The sequence below is a fragment of the Lonchura striata genome, chromosome 3, assembly GCF_050655825.1.
Source record: "Lonchura striata isolate lonStrDom1 chromosome 3, ASM5065582v1, whole genome shotgun sequence".
Lineage (NCBI taxonomy): Eukaryota > Metazoa > Chordata > Aves > Passeriformes > Estrildidae > Lonchura > Lonchura striata.
This window is the reverse complement of record NC_140705.1, coordinates 78,399,039-78,420,484: the sequence shown is the minus strand read 5'-3', so window position 1 is coordinate 78,420,484 and position 21,446 is coordinate 78,399,039. Positions and strand designations below refer to the sequence as shown.

The window sequence follows — 21,446 nt, the reverse complement described above, 5'->3', positions numbered from 1 at the left end:
GAAGAAAACACAAATATGCATTCATTCAAACCTTGCTTCCAACTAGCTGTTTCTGTAAAAAAACATCAGAAGAGGACACTAAATGAAAGATTTTTATACTCACAGACATGTAAGGTTGTTCTTAACATAGCTAATGGTAGCAAGCTCATACATTAAGAAGCAAAACCTCTCCAAGGTGAACCTCCCCTTCAATGATTCCAATATCTTTACCCTTCCTATAGAAATAATTTAAAATAAATGGATTTCATCAACACTGACACAGGCATGTTTTGCTAACTCATGAAAGAGTTGATATGTGGTGCCATACTCTATAAATTGGAAGACACTCAGTGTGTGTTTGCATTTCTGAACAGAGATGTGTAAGTTCTGAGAAGTTTTATGTGTGAACTTTTTCCAAACAACTGTCATCAATTAATTAAAAATTGAATCAAGTAGTTTGACAGGATGGGATTAGCATATAGGATTACCCTGTGGCATAAGAGACTAAACTTCTAGCTCCTGTTCACACTTAGAGCACCATGAATAAGCAGTGAGATTCTGTCCTCAGTCATCAAGACAGGGCTTGATCCTGCCTTCAAATATTATGGCAGGTGTCTTGTAAAATCCGCTACTCTACTAGGACTGCATCTGACATTACAAGATACTGAGTATGTGTGCTGGCTTTCAGAGTGTATAAAATAACCCTTCTCCAATAAGCCATTCTGCAAAAACAACAACAAAAAAATATATGAGATGTGAATATAGGCATTTAGTGCCCCTATCCTCAGTGAAAGGAGGAAAAAAAAGGCAGCAGAATGCACATATAAATTCCCAGAGTTCAAGTGAAGCACAGCATCAGAAGCAAGGAATTTATATTAAGCCTTTTAAAACACTTTGGAATCAACTGACGGCATTTGTTTTGAGTTCACTCGCGCCTGAATGCCCAGGAAGGAAATGAAGTGAATGTGCAATGTTGAGCTTGCAGGATATGTTGCTTGATAGGGTGCTGGCATCAGCAGGGTTCATTTTCTTCTCAGACCCCAGAGATGCACAAGCGTATTATTGTGTGCTTTTGTGCAACACCAGGGAAGCTGGAACAATTCCACAAACTATATGGATGAAAAGATGGAATGCGTCATCCCATAAAAATGCGCTCTTTTTTCCTCTTCCCCTCCCAAGAGATTGCTTAAAATGGGGGAAAACGTGATCGCCTTTGTAAATCTTTCTCAGTCCTTTATTTTCTGTTTGCCCTTAGTTTCCTTTAAGCAAACAAGAAGTTGGAACTCAAATATTACAGTAATGTAAGGAAACTGTTCTTGCTGTGAGATTTCCCAGAACTGAAGATTCATGTCCTATTACACATGCAAACACAATGCCTTAGAGTTTTGAAGAAGAGTTTTAACTCAGTTTAGCTTTCTGTTGTATTTTGTAGGCATTAATTTGTTAAAAAACTTAAATTTTGTCCCCCTCTTCCTCAACAGACTAAGGTAAAATCAGATTTACATGAATCAACACAAAAACCAGTGGATTAGCAGGGAAAATATCTAAATCAAATAATCCATCTTTGAGAATAACTTCTCATCAAAATTCACAACCCTGGAAGTCTATTTGCATTAATTATTTAGGACAGTTTACTAAGGAGAATATTAATAACATGTCTGCTTCTTTTTTACCAGATGAACAACTTTTTGTTAATTAGCTACAGAATAACTAGCATCATCAGGACAAAAAACGTGCCACTAGGGGAAAGAATGCTACTAATGTAATGAAACATTAAAAAGGATAATGAACCTAGTCAAGAAATAATCATGAAGGTTTTTATCAATGAAAAATATGATTTTTCATATTTGATGAGACTGAAGCTTATGGACTCTTCGAGAAATTGCAATAAACCATTAAACAGAAGTTCCATAATGGATACAGACCAAACTGGTTTATAAATGGATTTAAAAGAATGGAAACAGGAATTGGGCTGCTTCCTCTTTGTTTCAACTGACATATATGGTGGCAGGGTAAAAAATGAGCATAAAGGGTTTGATGTATTTGCAGCATGATTATATCGTATTCATGGAATAGAAAAAGTTAAAGCTAATGAATCTTTTCAAGTGAATTAAATAGGCTCTATTAAATACTCAATCATTTTCTAAAATGAGTACATTGCAATATCTGGAACACCTCAAAAGTGTTAGCAACTTTAAAAAGGAAAGGGGGAAAACTGACTAACTCTGTGCAGAAGTCTATACTCACTGCAAGTACTAGTAACTTCAGTAGTTTGATCAACAAGCAAAAAAATATTAATAATTTTACAATAAATATAGAAAAAAATGATCTTTAGACTCCTCAGTGTGGCAAAAATATATCTTTATATCCATGTTAGAAACTTCCAGTCTGCCATTTTAAAGAACCATTAGCCCCTAGTGTTAGTTGCTGCATAATTCAAAGATGAAAAATCATAAAAAATAAGTGAATTATGAAGTATTGTTTGAGGCTGTACCTTTTAAATACAGCAGTAATTTCAAGAAGCTTTGTATGAAGAAAGTGTTTCAGTATTCATCTAGACATTTACAAAGCAATTTGAATATAAAAGCAGTGAATTGTATCTCCCTAATCAGACCTTTCTGGGACAGTGACCAATCTCCCCAAATAAAACAAGATGCAACAAGATTTGTTATATATATGGTCTAGAAGATTTTTTTTTTCACACAGATTTACTTCTCTTTTATTAAGCCATATCGAAGTGGCTCTGACTGGCTCCATTTCTTATGCCAAATAAACTAAGTTTCAGACATCCATTACTGTCCCTTCCAAACAGCAGGGGCTGCTGTGTAGTCAGCTACTTTGCCTAAAGGGTAAATAAAAGGAAATGGAAATCACCTAGACAATAAATAAATTAAATTTTGTAGCATAGCCCATGTATTAGAAAGGGCTGAGAATAATGAGACATCTCATCAGTGTAAGAGTAAAAGGAAAAGTCATATTAATATCAAATCCTCTTGGAAATGATCCATCATAGATAGCTTGCTGCAGAACTTTGAGAAGAAGCTCCTCCACTATTATTTCTTGGACATTTTTCATTACTGCATACTGCAAGGAATACCTGAATGACAGATTTTATGAGTTATGATGGCACAGATTTAGAACCGTGGATGATATCACATACGTCCAGCTTACCCCTAGTAAAGTCAGACATCACAAGATGACAAAGCCCACGCTGGTCTCTATTTTCTGAACCTAAAACTGCATTTCCACTCAAAAAAAGCAAAGTTTTGCTTTCAAAGAAATCCTCAAACATATGTCAATAGGAAGGCATTTACCCCATAAAACAGCCAGAATTTTAGGTCTAGAGAATAAAAGGTGTTTTCCAGGAAAAATAATTTTGCAGTAAATAAAAAATTACCTCTCAAATAAAAAATTAGTTTCTCATACAAGTCAAACAGAATGTGGATCCAAAAATCTACATTACTTACGCATTTTTCCATTCAAACATCTTTCTATTTCCTAGCCTTAAACAGAAGCAGAGAAGCGCTTTTTAAATAAATATGACCATGCCTCAACTGAGAGACAAAAGAGTTTTGAAATCCAATTTCCAAAACAATCCACTTTAGTTATATATTTTTCCTGAACAGCTCTCCCGATTGAGTGTTCAATTTTCCAAATATTTCTGCTTGTGTTTCCAAAAAAAATTTAATAATGATGAACTTTTTCATTTTCTTTCCTCATTATTCACAGTTCTGGTGGACTGCTTATCCTTTCTTTAAACATTTACATCCATATTAAACCCTACACACATTCTCTTTGATTATGAGTGCAAAAACAGTAATCTTAAATGCAGTTAAGTAAGGAAATATTTATACCTCAGATGTATGGCTGCTGGTGGTGATGCTAAGAAATTGGGTGGTACCTGGGCTATCTAATATATTTATAAGAAGGATTGGATTGGATTCTAAAAAAATAGACATTCACAATACTTTTAAACCATAACTTTAGATAGAACTATTTGGCATTAGTTTCCTTTTACAAATCTCTGTTGACAAGTCTGTATAATGAGACATGTGGAAAACAAAATACAGCTCCAGGTTACAACCTGGAGGGAAAAATATAATCTGAAGAAAAATATTATTTCTGGTAGAAAATTTTTATTATTTGCATTAACTTAAGGATCAATTCAATAGACTCTCTCTCTACTGTTAAAGAACATGTCACAAAAGTAAGGCAAACTGGAACACGTAAACAAATCAGCCTTCTTTCTCTGGCTTATGCCAGCATGATATACCATTGCGATTAAATTATTATTGCCCCTTTGAAATGAAAGAAGATACATTAGCCAATTAATTATTAATTAAAAAAAGAAATATCACTGGAACTAATCTGGTCTAACTAGAGATAACTTGCATTTGTTTCCTTTACGCTGTAGTAGTAGTAACCTCATATAAACTTAATTACCATAAAACAAGGTTAAGTATTTTCATCCCTGAACCATGAGTTAAATTTCTGTAGAATTATTGATTGGATCACACTACTATTGTACAACCAGAGCAAGTTGCTGTTTGAAATCCGTAGATGGTGCAGAGTCTTATCTTGCACAGAAATGAAAGGAAAGCTTTTCTGTAACTATTGGACCCAAACATATAGGTGAGGCATGTAAGGTAAAAAGGGTGACCTCAATAGACTGTACAGTATCAAAAGCTCATCTGGAGAACTCTACTTATCAGTGAACACATTCCCCACGCAGTGGTGTCCGAAATGGCAGAAAGTAGCCATTTTTGTAATTTATTCATATTAGCTACATACAAATTCATTTAGACACAACATACATGATTGAAAAAAAGTGTGAAAATGTGTGTGCACTTGAGTACAGATACCCATATGTGCAGTCCTAGAAAAAGAAAACAAACTTTTTCTGGTTGCTGATACCGGCCACCTCCTTATGGCTTCTGGTTTATTTAGGGGTTATGTTTGTACACAACTGGAAATTTCCATCCATTTTTCCCTAAGTTACATATCCACCACTAACTTACAAGCTAACCCCTGGTCACAGCTGAGACCTCCAGGTTGTGAGGAGATATTTTATCTTCGAGGACTGACCTTAGTCCTCTGCAGTGAACCTGGTGGGTGACATAAATAACTGCAACAGATTCTAGTGCTCAAGTGGAAAATTCTGCACATCAGTGAAAAAAACCCCTGAACCAAAACAAAACCAGAAACAACGAAACCCCACAATCTAACAAAATCCACTGAAATTCACAAGTAAAATGCTATTTATAACTACATTAAAAAAACAGTTTATTCAATAGATCTCATTTTCCTTTGGGATCCCACATGACTGTTTTATGTTCTAATTTTACTGAAAACATGGTCTGACTTGTTTTCATAGATAAGATACTGATTTGTAGCAAGTAAGTAGTGTTTTTACCTTACTGCAGTGCACACTCTTCAATATCTAAACAGGACCCTGAGTTTAAAATGAAGTTCCATGCCTTGCTTCTCAAAGTTGTGCTCACTCTTTACTGCAAAGTTGTGCTCACTCTTTACTGCAACCTGAATCCTCTTCTTGATTTAGTATGTGATATAACATATGAACCCACAAGCAAAACACTTCGCCCTTGTGCTCTGAGAATTGTGTCTCAAAAAGCAGAAGGACTCTTACCAGAAGACCTTATAGGAAGTCTAATTCTGCAGATAAGAAAAATGTGAAGTAGGGATATGGAGAAGGGAAGAGTTGTGCTGAATCCTTTTAATCGCTTGGATGATACTGTAAGCTCTTCAATTTATTAAATTTATCTACTTTTCACATCTGGTTTACATGACTAGATAAAATCTTCTTTTGGCATTTTGATGGAATCATACAAAGGGAAGAGACTTAAAAAATAAAATCCTAAAGATCCCCATAGTGTTGCACTGAGATTTTCAATGTCTTTTCCCTTTTAATTAAAACCCATAAATAAGGAACCATAGTGTGGCATGGATTTATATGCAGCACTCTCAATTGATTTCAGTGGGGTTTGCTTTGAAAAATCAATGGTGTGACACACCAAGAAAATAGAGATTAATTTCTTTGTACTTTAAAAAAACAAAATACATTAATTATGACAAATTGCAAATTGGTTTTCAACACTAATTTTCTTGGATTATTGTAGCAAGTGCTGCCTACTCCTGGACAGTATAGATGGATGGAGACGAGACATCTCTGAAGGCTGCTCTTGGGGTATAAGGTTAATTGGGGATGCAGAAAGGTCCTGCCTTGAGCTGCCAGACGCAGCACGTGGCAGGGCTCGAGAGGGTGGGTGAGGGGAGAGACAAGAGGATGCTCTAGGAGAGGGGAAGTTTCAAGAGGAGGGGAAGTTCCAAGAGGGTGTCTGGCCCCTTGCAGCCCCCTTTTCAGGGGGCTTCAAGGTGGGCTAGAACAAGGCTTGGGCCAATGGGGTCACAGACACTTGATGTTTCAGGGGGGGTTACAGGTGTGGGATGAACCATACATTTTGGGGGGTGAGATGGAACAGTCCACTTGACCCCTGGACCCACCTGTAGGCAGGGGCATTGTCCGGCTAGCTGGGAGAGCTGTTCTCATCCTGGCTGTATTATTTATGGATGATTATATTTATATATCCTCTCCAACAGATTATGGCATGTACTACTTAGAACTCAAATAAAAATACACCCAGAGAAAATGGATCCTATTTCTTACTTTGCAAAAGCAAAATGGTATGTAAAAGACAAGCAGTAGAAGAATAAGATAAAAACAAAAGTAGTGAAGGCATCAAAACATTAAGTAGATAAAAGCATCACTAATGCATTAAGCAAGTAAAATAGGAGTTCATATAGAAAATTATACATATCAAAGAAAAAATATTTAAAAAATATAAAACTAAAATCAGAGTGAACTTCACGAAGTTAATTTGTTTATTGTTAGCTACAAAAACAAAAACAAGTAATATATTCATGACAAGAAACTGCCAAACTTTCCACTTGGACAGTTAGCAGAAGTTCAAAGATAAGCCTCTGGTGCATTTTCTGCTATAGCACAGGGGCACAATCATTATGAACTTGGAAACAAATCCTGTACCACAAATATTGAAAGCTATGACAACTGAATTCATCAGATGGAGGTCAATATAGCATACCAGAATGTTTAGCCTCAAAAAACAAGAGCAACAACAACAACAAATATTTTTAAAAAAATTAATAATGATACAAAACTACAACAGCTACTTTGCTTTTTCCTTTTTTTGATATTTTTTAAGTACACAAGGAAATGCTAAATTATTCTAGGATGTACAGAAATAGGACACACAGTATATAGTCTTCCAAAAAAGCACTTAATATTTTTTTTTGTTTTAAAATCTAAATGAAAAACATTGCACCAAATTCAGCTACAACCCACATTTCAATGTTTTCATGCCTGAATTCCTTGAATACTTTAAGGGGTTCTCAATACCTGGTTCACTTAGAGACTTTCTGCTGAGCCACACAAAAGGGTGGCTTGTTAGTGCTAGGTGGGTATGTCTGGTGATAATCTAACCTAATCATTTAGCAGTAATAGAGAGGAACAACCTAACTTGTTTATTCACTGTTTTTGATCCAGCAAATCAGTGTTCAGACCTTTCAAAGGCTATGAAGATTTTTAAACTGGGTAATATGATTTCTTGCTTCAACTGTAATTTAGGGAATAATTATTTGATTTTTTTAAAAACACTTCTATTTCTTCAGCTTACTGAAGGAAACAAAATGCAGGATTCTCTTATCAAGAAAAGCAAAAGACATTAAGACAAAAGGGCTATCTATATAAAAATATTTTTTTGGTTTAAAGCAACCAAAATTCTAAATACTTATAAAAATAGCATTCTATATAAGTTACATGAAATGTGCATGAAGTTGTTATGGCAACTCTGTTTTTTAACAAAAGGAAATAAAAGAAGACTCTACCTAGGCAGAACTAATAGAGCACCATCCTGTTGAGGATCTTAATAAAATACAAAGCCACTTATGCAAAGTTTTCTTGTAATTATTATATGTTAGTGTTACCAACATACTCTTTTGGGGAAAGATACCATGTCCCCAGAAAGTACATCTTTATGACCAACATGTGATCTCGCTCCTTTTCCTAAATTGAACTTGCCAAAATTATTGCATATGGTTGGTTGCCACATTTCAATTTCACAATATCAGGAGCAAAAATGAATCAACTCATCTTATCTCTAATGGTCAATGCTTTGCTGAGATAAGGATCATGGGTGTAGATTATAATGGTGCCTTGGAAATACCTCCTTAATACCATCAAATTGGTTTTTAAATTACAGATTTCATTCCAGTATTAATGGTACAATATAAATGATAACATTATAAACTTGGTATTTCTATACAAACAAGTTTCCAGAACTTTAACAAAGATCACAGTCACTAGATACCCATGTTCCTTATTCATTCTAGTGGAGAAAATGCATACACATTCATACTTCAGAGACTGGTCTGGGAGAATGCTCAATTGAAAGGGAAGGGTTGCATATTGCTGAAGATCTCCATTTTAGCACACATACAAAACCAGCAAAATCCTACCTACATTTTTTTCCCTTTCCTTTGTTCTCTTACATCCTCATAGTTTCCACAAAGTCCACTTAATCTTCAGGAGAACAAATGCCACCTGTGAGTCCCTTTGCTTTGCTTCATTAATTATGCTTTTTTAGCTTTTTGCATAATACAGCCAAGAAGCAGGTTTGTTCTGGTAGCCACATACATTTGTGATAGAAATGGTATGTTACAAGCAGCACTAATGTACAGCAATAACAGAACTAAAAAAAAAAAAAAAAGAGTAGAGAAAATTAGAAAAAGCAAATGTGGCATTTTTCTCCTGAAGTTTAAATGAATAAGGTCCAAAACCAGTAATGAGGGAGCAAAGAAATACTGTGAGCCAACTCTGTTTTAATGTAGACAAGAAAAAAGAAGGAAGAACAAATCAGTCAGAGCCTGCATTCCATTGATATTTCTAAGCTGTACTGGGGACTATGCTCAAGATTGGGCCCAGCAGACAAAGACCCAAGTTAAGGGCAAAGCAAAGACAAACTGGCCAAAGGGAACTCCAGGAGGTACTGTGCCTCACTGCTTCTGTTTTACAGACTCAGGGGCAACCCTTTAGTCAAGCTATTCAAAAAGCATTAACTCAGAGTCTCATCACTTCGTTTGAAAACTGTGACATCTTCTTAGAAGTGCAAATTCACAAAAAAAAAATCTTCCTTTTGGTGTAAGCTGAACAGTGATTTCATTGAGTAACTGCCAATTTTTCTACTACACATTGTTAAAAGCAACAAAGAAGTATGAGGAGGAAAGGAAAAAAGAAAAGAGTTCATTGAGCTCAGCAAATTGTACAAAGCTGGGTCTAGAGAGTAGTTCATTTAGCCCTTGCAAAAACATTGGATTGCCTCCAAAGCGGAGACTCCACAGACTTTCTTCATAGCAGAGTGTCAATACATCCAGGGAGGTTTGCCTTCCCTGGGAAGAAATGGACATTTGTCTACCCATTTTGCAGCCTATGAAGAACTACTGTTCAGGCTTGTGACTGAGCTGGCATGGGTTATATGCAAGGGCTGCCCAGGATCACTGAAACTAGAATGGAACCACGAAAGGGATCAACAGTGTGTGTCTATTCACCAGCACCATCCCACCCCACCCCCAGCTTTAAGAAATGGCAGGTACGTAATCTCTGTTTGTTGTTAAATAGAACTATGAGAAAATTAGGAAAATTCAAAGTTCAGCACCAGAGAAATGAGAATTCACATGGAAGGCAAATTCCATCTGTGTGCATAGTGCATACACTCACTTTTGCTATGCCAAGAAGCACTGCTTTGTTATTAGTCATGGAAATTTTAATTCTATGTCATAGGAGAATAAGCTGTACACATATAAAAAAGCATGTATCTTCAGATAAGATTTTTTTTTGAGGTTCAGAGAATATGTATAAACTTTGCACACCTAGAACTGGATTTATCTTCCAGATTTGTTTGGAGAAAAAATAGTTAGCATTTAATGGGAACAGTTTATCTCCAAAGACTACAAATTAAAAAATTAAAAATCAACAAAGAAGGAAAGGGGAAAAAAAAATATCAGATCCAGAAGAACTTATTCAGCAATACAGCAACAGTGACTGTGTCCTTGCTTTGGGCTGTACAAATATACAAAATCTTGTCAAAATCCTATCCTGTGGAAACATGTAAATTCTGCTTCTTTTGCTGCTGGCATCACTAAATCTGAGTTTTACCCACACTGTGTGGCAGACAGTAATTTTTTTTTGTTGTTCATGGAGAAACAGAAGCCACAGCCCATTCACTAAAAATAGCAATTTGTGTGGACATTATTCAAACATTTGGCACCATAGAGGGATTCTTTTGGTGATGTGTTTTCTCTCTGAGAGCATTTTGTACTACCTCTCTGAGAATGTACTGAGAATTTTTACATGGTGATTGTCTATTTTCATGGCAAAACCATGTGTGGTTCTCCATGTGCACAAACCTAGTCACTTATGTACTTGGTTTTCTCTTAGACATACCAACGGGAAAATATAGTCCCTTCTCAAAGCTGTATAAACAATGAGAAATCACATAAATATAGATCTACTATTCTTACAGTTTTATGACTGTTATAACACATTTTATTTGGGAACTTTGCCACATAAATTAAACTAAATTCATAACTTGGTAATAGAAGGCTGTTAAGGAAAGACTGTATTTACTAGGGTTCATGGATCATATTCAAAGAAACAGCTAGTTTTATTGTAATCAAGTCTAACCTATAATCTTGGCAGCAACAGAATTAACTGGCAGAATAGAGGCAATTTGTGATATTTTAGGGAAGTATCATGCTCTGATTGGAAAATGTACACAGGTTCAGTGGACTCAATTTTACATTTAATTAAGGTGACTTCCAGATTGGACTTTTAAATTTAATAATCATCTAAAAAAATGACTTTTTATTTTGTACTAAAGTTCTTAATTTCAGTAGTCTACTCTGAAGCCTAAAGCCACTCATACTGATACAACAAAAATTAGTCAAAGGTTACCATATGATGATGAATTGGAATGGCATTTGTTCTTCTGCTCTTTTAATATAAGAAAAATAAGTGACCTTCTAATCAACCTGTCCAGTGACTTAAAGACCTCTCCTTATTTTATAGGATATTACAGTTAAACAAAAATTACAGTTATACAGAAAGCAGAAAACAGCCATGAGATTTTAAGACTAAAAATGTATGGCAAACAACCACAAAATGTAACCATGATCTAACTGCCAGTAAAGTACTAAACTGTAGTCTTTACCCTACTGGGAGCTAACTAATGAAACAGGTTGGAATCTTTGATGAGACATGCAGATTTGGAGAGCATTAGGTCTTTCTGTCCAACATAGAGATACACTTGACAATGTGGAAAGAGCAGCATGGAAAGGAAACCAATTCTGGGCACAATGTGAAGAAATGCACCTACCCTCATCATGCCCCTCACATGCCCCCTATCTCTTGTTGGTCTTTCTTGGGCTGCTGCTTCCACCCTGGCGTCAGAATAACTGGGTGTGTCTGAGGCCACTCCAAAGGGGTGGAGCATCAAAGAGAGGGTGCAGAAGGATTGCCCAAAGGCTGAGGGGAGCAGGAAGCTGGGAGAAGTGACATGTGCCTTTTGAGATCAAAGTTCTTTTCTACATCCCTGTGTACTTCATGAATGATGAAGTAATTTGCTTGCACAGATGACGCTGTCATAGATCTATAGAAATACCATTGGCCTGACACTGGCTAAAAAAGGGTGAAGAATCAGAATAATTTGTAAGGATAGCAAATAGTATCTAGAACCTACAGTGCCAGTGTGAGCAGCATGTGCAGTGTACACAGAGCCTTCATAGCTGCATAAGATGTGGTATCTTTAACTGAAAGGAAAAATAAAGGGCAGGTGAGACTGAAGTGAAATAAAGGCATCCAGAATCAAGGAAACATCTCAATAGCTCTCTCTCCTATTCTCTGTCATCAAAGATATGTCTGTAGATCATTATCAAAATGTACTCACCATGCTTTTTAACTCACACAGTATTTTTCATCTACAACAACTTGGTAAAAATTCCAAGAAAGTAAAAGAGAATTTATCCAAACATTGCAGTCTTAAAGAAATGGGGCAAGTTAATGCATCTCTCCTAGTAGTAATATGAAAATCTGCTGTTGCAATACCTTGACATGCTAGGAATTTAATTTTTTCTAAAGTGTCCTGCATCATTAAGTGATCCCAACTACAACTCTTTTGCCTTAAAAGTTTCCTGAGAATAGTCTCAGTTTATGAACCTCTATGAATTTCTTCATTGCTGCCAAATATTAATTGAAACAACTGTGAAGAACACGTGGGTGCAAAAATATTAGTACCACATAATTCTTTCTACTTAAGAGGTCCTTACTGGATTATTGCAGAAATGCTCTGGAGTTCTAATTACTTATGGAAGTCCCACAAGGTTATTGCAGAACATGGTAATTAGACAGTTGTAATATAAGGTGTTAGCAGGGGATTGAGGATTTGTGTTAAGAAGCATGGTGCTTTCATGGCTATTTACTTTGCAGAGTACCAGAATTTAATGGAATTTGGTGGAAATCTCCAATGACAAATGCAGTTTAAATGTGAGAAAAATATCTTAACAGGGATTCAGCAGCTGGTGAGGGGAGACTAGCTGTACTACACCATGATCTTTACATTAATACAATTTATTCAAGTGTTAAGATTATTATAGATTTTTTAAAAACCCTGATCACATATTCAATGCAAAATACTTTCAGTTTTGTACACAAAGTGTTTCATACGAACAAGAGGCCATTTGACCATTTCTCTGTCACTGGTCAGAGAAAATAAAAATAGGCCACTTTCTGAGGCTGATAACACACAATAAAATGATTCAGCTGATGTATGTAGAAACCTTTGATTTCCTACCTCAAAGGACGTGGTCCCCAGTGACAGAGTGGTGCTAAAGCAAAAGCTCAGGACAAGGTTCAAGTTTGGCACTGCAGCAAGACACTTGAACTATTCTGCTGTGACATCCCATTCAGCAGAAGCAATTCAGTATTACTAGTTTTTAACTACATGTGACTGTATGGATAAAATAGTGGTAGAAGGCTATTAAAAAAATACAGAGGAGAATGTTATTTAATTAAATGTTATTTAAAATAAAGAGTAAATTTGGAATACATGAAATTGAATTAGGTAGCAGTATGCTAAATTAAGACTGATAAGCAGGAGAGAAAAATGTGTTCCCAAGTGTTTCTGTTCTATAGGGCTTAGGAATTGTAAATATGACTTTGTAGGTCTGAGCCATTCACATAACCCGCTACTGAGGGAGAATGGGAGTGAGAAAACTTGACACAAAGCTTCAGCATGTTTCCATCTTTATAGCTCTGTGGATATACAACTGTACAGATGGAAATTACTGGACAAAGTGCAAGGTAGAAGAGAATCCATCTCTAAATATCTTCTTAACATTTTACATGACAGTTATAACTCATTTTCACATGATGGCTAACATCCAATCAAAAAAAACAATCTCCCACAATGCTATAGGAACAGTCTTCAACAAGACTGCCTGTATAAAGGTGAAATTCACCTTTCTTAGCTAAGCATACACCAAGGTTAGATCACCTTCATTATAAGAATGATAATATTGTAATTTAATCTTCTTTATCCTCTCCTGTCAGCAAAATACATATCTCAGCTTTGTAATTCAGGCTGAATAATAGAAAGTTTACATAACTCTGAGGAATATCTAATACTTAATTTTTGAATTTAAACCCTCCCACAATCCTATCTAGGTATAAGTATTTGAAAACCATATATTCTATAGCTATTATTTCACTTAAGCAAATAACCACAGAGATGCACATACATCACAAACTTCTTCTGTCACACATACCAATTCATATAAAAGCAAAAAACATATAAGAACACTCTAGATAAAACTTTCCCTAGTATTTTTCAGCTGCTTTTTTAAATCACAGCAATGTTTTTTGTTACTCTGATTCTGAGTACATGACCTCTTTTGATTTGTGACAACAAAATAACAATTGCATTTGTTCATGATGGTGGCCCATATCTGTGGAAGTTAAATCCTGGCTCCTAAGATCCTGGCCAAATTAAATAATTATTCTGCCATTTTAAACTCAATGTTAATCAAGAGCTTGCTACCTTCTGCAGGTTTTCTAATGGGACTGCTGTGGAGCTGCCAAGATATAAAAATCCATTTGTGTCTATTTTTCCATGGATTGAGAAGAGATTATTTTCCTTGACAGAATTTAAAATAAATAAAAAAAAAAAAAATTAAAAAAAAAAAAAAAGGGAGGAGAGAGGAAATTCACCCTCAATGACTGTTTCCATTCAGAAAAGCCAAGGTCTTTCCAAACATTAAGGAGTTAAAAGCAAATACAGAAGAAAATGCTGGGCTGACATTTTTTACCAAAGGACTTATCCTGAAAAACTGATCTTTTCATTTGATATAAAAGAATAGCCAAAGGACCAAAGGAATAAGAAGCCAGAAGGAATGATGAAACTGCATGAAAGCAGGAGCTGGGCTGAAAGCACATGGGTCCTCTAATACAACAGAAGGACAAGATGTTCAGAAGTTTAATACTAACAATCAACCTTCCCTGTCCCAACTGGCAATGTCAATAAAGTGGCGATTTTCTCCTCTCCAGGGACAAAGTATCTCACTTTAAGAAGTTTAGAAAATACTAACATATTCATTGAAAGTCACTCCTTTCATCCATTCAATATGTGCATGTAAAAGTTTTGCAGTTGTTTATAGTATCCACCTCTTAATGACAGAGACAGCACAGTGTATCAGTGTATTTTCCTTTTTTCACAGCTTTCCAATGGATGCTGGGAAGTTTTGTTTATTGACTTGTTGCAGTATGTGAAGTGTAAACTGTTTTTCTCATTATTTAGATGTATGCAAAGCTTTCATATTCTTGGTACTGACAAGATGTAACTGGCTAGCAGTCTTACTAAGTAACACATTTACACCTTGGGGAAATATCTTTTCATGGTATATCCTGGAAGTGCTAATTGTCTTTTATTTCCTAATAACTGTTGAAACCAATAGGTTTAGAAAAGCTGGTGATTTCAAAGAACTGTAAATTAGACACCAAGACATCTTTCAGCGTGTCAAGTCTACATGTGAAAATCTTAAAAAAGTAATTTTTAAGCTCTTGTCCTCTGAAATGAATTAATGAAGTCATCAATAAGTCAATCATAACTGTCCTAATGCAGGATGTGAAAAATCTAGTAACATCATATGTGTAATTACTACTACTTTACGTCATCAGGAAAGTAATGCAATTGCCTTTTCCTGCATCAGCAGAATGGCAGTATGAAAAAAAAAAAATCTGTGCTGCAGCTAAGAAATTTAGGACATTTGACATTATGCCTTAGGAGCTGGACTTTAAAAAAATGATATGACAGTCTCTTCCCTCATCTTCCCATACCACACATTCACACTCTTTTTTAACACATTGAGTGATTATGCATAGAAGTATAAATTAAAATAATCACAAGTCCTGAAAAAGTAAGCAGATGGACAGAAGAAAGGTACCTGGTAAGTATCAAAGAGAAAGATGAATATAAGAATTTGTAATATATTAGACAGCAGAGAATCCACTAATACAATTGACCAATTCTTTTCCTTAGTGAGTACTTGTGCATTTGCCAGTTATTACAATCAATTGACCAAGTATCACACAAATCCCTGGGAAACCACTCTATGATTTCCAGCAATTGAGAGAAATCACTGCAGTGCTGAGCCTGCCTAATACAGAGTCAAAACAGATTCCTTCTTCAAAAGTTCACAGACAAAGACTATGCTGAGTTGGAAGGGACCCACAAAGATCAACAAGTCAAACTCCTTACTCTGCACAAAACCATCCCCAAGAGCCACACCATTTGCCCAAGAGCATTGTGCAAATGCTTCTTAAACTCCGTCAGGCTGGTGCTGTGATCAGTTCCCTGGGGAGCTGTTCCAGTGTCCAACCACCCTCTGGGTGAAGAGCCTTTTCCTAAATCTAAACCTCCCCTGACACAACTTTAGGCCATGCCCTTGGGTGCTGTCACTGGGCACCACAGAGCAGAGATCAGTGCCTGCCCCTCCTGTTCCTCTCATGAGGAAGCTGTAACTGCAGGGAGGTCTCCCCTCAGTCTCATGTTCAACTCCCCATCAACCAGGATCCCCAGGTCCCTTTCTGTGGCACTGCTCTCCAGACTCTCATTTCCCAGCCTGTCCCTACATCCAGGGTTGTCCCATCCCAGATACAGAATCTGTCACTTTCTCTTGTTGAACTCCATACAGCTGGTGATTGCCCAACACTCTGATTTGTTGAGATATCTCAGCAGGGCCTCTCTGCCTTTGAGGGAGTCAACAGCTGCTCTGAGTTTTGTATCTTCTGTGAACTTGCTCTGTATCCCTTCCAGTCCTGTGTCCAAGTAATTTATGAAAACGTTGAAAAGCACAGGGCCGAGAATGGAGCCCAGTGGAACCCCACTAGTGACAGGTTCCTGGTCTGATGTCACCCCATTCACTGTAACCCTTTGTGTCTGACCTGTCAGCCAGTTGCTCACCCATCCCATGATGTGTTTATCCAGCTGTCTGCTGGACAATTTGTCCAGAAAGATCCTGTGAGAGACAATATCAAAAACTTTAATGAAATCCAAAAACAGTACATCAACTGGCTTCCCTTGATCAGCCAGGTGGTATACCTTGTCAGAAAAGAAAATCAAGTTTGATAAGCAGGACTTCCCTGCCCTTGCTTCAGAGGTGATAATATTTTTTTTTTTTTAATAATGAGAATAATTAAATTTAGGATTGGGAATTAAAATAATAGGGAGAAAACAAAGAAAAAGTAAGACTCCATTACTGAACCCCACTTTTTCCCTTCCAAAGAAAGTCCAACCCAAACCCTGAAATGTACAGATGACAGTATCTGTGCCAAGAAACACTGCAGGGAACTTTAATGTCCCACAAGGCCACTGAAAATGGTGACATTGGGAAATATGATTGGGACCCATGCATTTATAGAAAGGACAGCTTGACCATAATAAACTGGACTACATTTCATTCACTCCGTAGGTTCTGACTCATTCAAAGGACTTCAGCACTGACAAAGCTATCTGCTGACTGTTTCCCTATTTGGAGATTCTAATAGGAGTGGAGGTGGTAGATGATAAAAGCAAGGAAGAGGCATAAGAAGACCAAAGAACAGAGTAAAATGTAAAGCTGGCAAATGGAGTTAAAGAAAGTGGATGGAAAGCAAATTAGGCACCTTATACTGCCAAAGCAATAAAACAACAAGAATCTGGAAAAGAAGAGAGAAAAGAAAATTGGTGAAGTTCAATCAGGAATGAAAAGGAAATGACCCAGTAAGAATAAAATGAGCTACAGAGCACACATAAAGAGAGTTACGTGGGTGGGAATTAAAGAATGGAAAGTGTCCCTGCACTGAGGACATCAGGAGATCTCAGCTGACTAAAAGTTAACAGTAAAAACACAAAGGAGGGGGAGAGAGAAAACAAGGGGAACTATAAGGTTTGAATTTGAAGAATTGAAAGAACACCTGCCATTTAAATATTCCAGTAAACTTGAGAGGAAATACTGCAACAGAGCAAGCTGAATTGGCAAGGTTTGAATACGCACAGAAAGGATGCCAAGTAGTGAGACCAAGGGACTCCAGGATGTGTGTACATTGGCATGATGGCATGACTTGTAAGATGATCTACTCAGTGCTGGATATACCAGCATACATGTCTTTGAGTTTTTCACTAAGTAACTCTGATTATAAAGTATATTGAAACAGCCAAGTAAGGTATAATTTCTCTAAGTGCAGCATAATCCTGCAGAGAGATCAGATGCAAGCAAGCAGTAAAGTAACAGAATTAATTTTCAGTTTATTCTCTTAAGTCTATAGATCTGATATTACATTTTATGTGTCAATACAAGTTTTAAAGTAATTTCAGAAAAAACCATGAAGTATATTTTACTAATATTTAATTAATGGTCCATGCTTCTTACCTGAAACACATGGGCATACAGAACCAAAATATGCCAGAATCACTTTTGACAGCTTTTTTTGAAATCAGTATGTCTTTTCCAATGGACAGCTCTTTCAGGACTACATATCTTATTGATGCTTCCATCTATCACTAATGTTCTTTCTCCCAGCTAGACCTCTATTTATAGGTGTCTTACTTCACAATTAAGCAAGACATCCACATTTCTAACAGAGTTTCTTTGCTTATGAAACTATGTTTAAGAGTTATAAAACATTTTGTAAGCCTTAGCTCCATTCTGGGCACTGTAGCACCATATACATCAGGATCTGTTACCATATATCAGGATCTGTTACATATGTATGCTATTTTCCTCTAGAACAGACATCCAAGGTAACGAAAGTCCTTTCCCAGCCACCAAGGATTTTATAAGCATTATCAGTAATGTAGTTGATTGCACTATTTGGAGAGAATATTCACCCATTTACAGTGAAGAAATAGACAGATGCCATGCTGACCGCTTCAGAGAGCAGGAAAGGACTATTAGAAATGGAGGTTCTAATAGAGCTATCGTGTCCCATTTCACTTCTAATAACTGCGATGTCTTCGTGTCCTTCAGCAGGGTTTCCAAGATGCTAACCACCCAGAGCTTAATAGGCATATAGATTCTCACTAGCCAGCAAATTTAGATGACAGAATAATTTTCTACCAACTTTTTCTTGTGCTTATATTTATCTCGATATAATTCCCACAATATCTAATAGTATTGCAGGTTTGCTTCTGTTTTTCAAAGATGTTTAGTGACTCATCCAGTTATCTTTAAGTCTTGCAACACTATGCACTGTTTGATTAATCTCTCTTTGAATATTTTAGTATTGTTCTCACCAAATCTCTGTCTTTTAAAATGCTTTCTACAGTCTTATAAATTTCATCTTTTTTTTCCCCTTAGGATTTTCTTTAACTGCCTTTTTAATTTCTTGTGGAGATTCAAGATTACAATAGTAAGGACCAATAAACCTCTCCTTGAACTATACTGAAAAAATCTTTGCTTTATGTCGAATATAATTTATTCCTTAAATGTAGTTTAAGGGCATGGAAGAATGTCTTTAGAAGATATAAGATGAAAAGAAGAAAACTGAATGGCCAAGTAGTCCAGAAGAAAAGGTGAATTAATAGGGTGTGCAAAAAATTGGCAGCTATGGGATAAAACTAAGGAGGTGGCTTGAGAAAACAACCAAAAGGAAGATACAATCACAGCAAAACAACAACTGTCTGAAAGGCCCTTTCATTTTCCCAGAGAACACATAGTGCCTTGTATATCTCTCCAGCCTTAACCATGGAGACCAAAAGGTGAAGAGAAACAAATTATCAGCGACACTGCAACTTTCCCCAGAATGCGGTAATCACACCGAATCACACGGTTGTGACCCTCTTGTTGTGAGGAGTATGGAAGAAGGAGAACACTGCCAATTCCTTGCCTTCTTCCTGCAGCCAACAGTCTCTTTTTGACTTCTAGAGCAGTTCTGACTGGTTGGAATCCACTTCCATCATTCCTTTATGTTTGCTTATTTATCTTAATGTTTATTCTCACCTTCATTCCTCTTCTTATACCTACATGAGTACCACAGTGGTAAAAAATCTAGGGTTTGTTTGAGGTTTTTTTTTGTTTCCTTGTTTGTTTTTTTTTAAGAAAATTAATAACGAGTTAAAACAAAACAACAGGAAAAAAAAGAACAGAATATTTCAGGAGGGAAAGAATGTAAGAGTGAGACATAAAAAATTTCTGAAAAACACAGGCAGAAACTCCTACCACAACTAACCACTTGCAAAGTAGGCATGCTTAACATTATGATGTTAAATGTTTATAGTTTCTTAGTAGTCAGTGGTTCAGCTCTTCTAACATAACGCATAGAATCATATCCAAATGACTTCACTGGAACTTGTGAAGAAACACTTTAAAGGAAAATATGACTTCATTAAATGAAATAGTAAAAACAAAACAATTTCTGAGATTTCTTGACTTCTAATCCAAAAGCTATACTTTTCTATATACAATTATGTGCATGTATGAATATGTACACATATGTATTCTGTTTGAATATATATGCATACTATTCCCTCACATATACAAATATTTATGTTTACATAAGATGCCTAACATGAATTTGTAATGGATAGAAGAAACAGTGGCAAAATTATGAGGGAGATATTCAAGCCATCCTGGGTAATATTAAGACATAAAATGGCATAATTTATCCTGTATTCTATATATATTTTACAAATACATTCCTATAAAAATGTTTAAAAGAGTTTTACAAATTTTATTAGCATTATTTTTCATATCCATCTGCCTGTAGAAACAGGCTCCTCTAGTACTAAGATTCCAACTGTAGAGGGCCTTGAGGGAGAGGAGTAGTATAATATTTTTTTAAAACCTCTCAAATTATGCAAAGAAGATTTCTAACATATAAAAAGTGTCATAAGCCTAAAGTCTGCTGTGAGCTAAAAGTATGTGCCAATGGAAATCAAGGATTCTTCCCTTAGAGCATAAAGTTTCCATTTTCATTCCTTAGATTTGCAAGATATCTCTAATCAGCACCAGCATTGAACTGTGCCCAGACCTGTTCTTCAACAAATCTAACTTTTAACACTGTTTGTGCACATTTTGAGAAGACAAAATGAGAAAAATAAAAAAAAAAGTTTCTCTTACAAGTTTTACTAAAAACGGTACAACTTGATATTCTTCAGAGGTCTGGAGTGTAAATTCACTCCATTCAGTCCCTTTGGGACAAGAGCAGGGGAGCTGATTAAAGTGACTACAGATGAACAGAACTTGTAAATGATCAGATGAATACATAATACTTTACACAACGTGACGCACAAATACAGTAAGTGACTTTTCCAGGAGTCAGCCTGGCTGAGCAGGCACACGAGGGAAACTGCACACAGTGGGATTTCGGAGCAGGCCCACGGGAAGCATATTGCACAAGCTGCCTTTAAATGTGTCCTCCCACATATAGGCCATCAATACCTCCTATAAATAACATAAACAAAAGCCAGAGTTTTATTTTATACACATAGAAATGGAAACAAGTGTTTTGGCAACACATTTTGCAATTCTGGCTTTGAAAAAATGAGTTAAGACTGCTAGAGGAGGGCAGTTTCTGAGTGACGATTTTTAAAATAACCTGGAAAGTCTCATTTCTCCATGGGCAAGGAAAAAAAACATTCTAAGCCTAATACACAAAGTTACTTTTCTCTAGTCACTTAGAAGAAATAAGGGACTTCTAAAATAAGGGAAAAGCCCTATGTGAAAGAATTTAAGAATATACAACATGTGCTTAAGAGAATTGTCTTTCAATAATATGTGTTTAAACATGAATAACTATGGAAATAATTCACCCTTAAAAAGCAATCAGTTTGATTCTGATAATA

The 21,446-nt window shown here is 36.1% G+C and overlaps 1 protein-coding gene and 1 long non-coding RNA gene across 4 annotated transcripts in view; one reads left to right on the top strand and one right to left on the bottom strand.

Annotated features, from left to right (window-relative positions):
* Positions 1-21,446, bottom strand: part of PRKN (parkin RBR E3 ubiquitin protein ligase) — a 693,458-nt gene that overhangs the window by 240,902 nt on the left and 431,110 nt on the right. The gene's annotated exons all lie outside the window — the stretch shown is intronic.
* On the top strand, positions 6,379-20,736 carry LOC144246051 (uncharacterized). Its single transcript, XR_013339701.2, has 3 exons — positions 6,379-9,662; positions 14,175-15,570; positions 18,961-20,736. It is a non-coding gene; the product is annotated as an uncharacterized LOC144246051 (long non-coding RNA).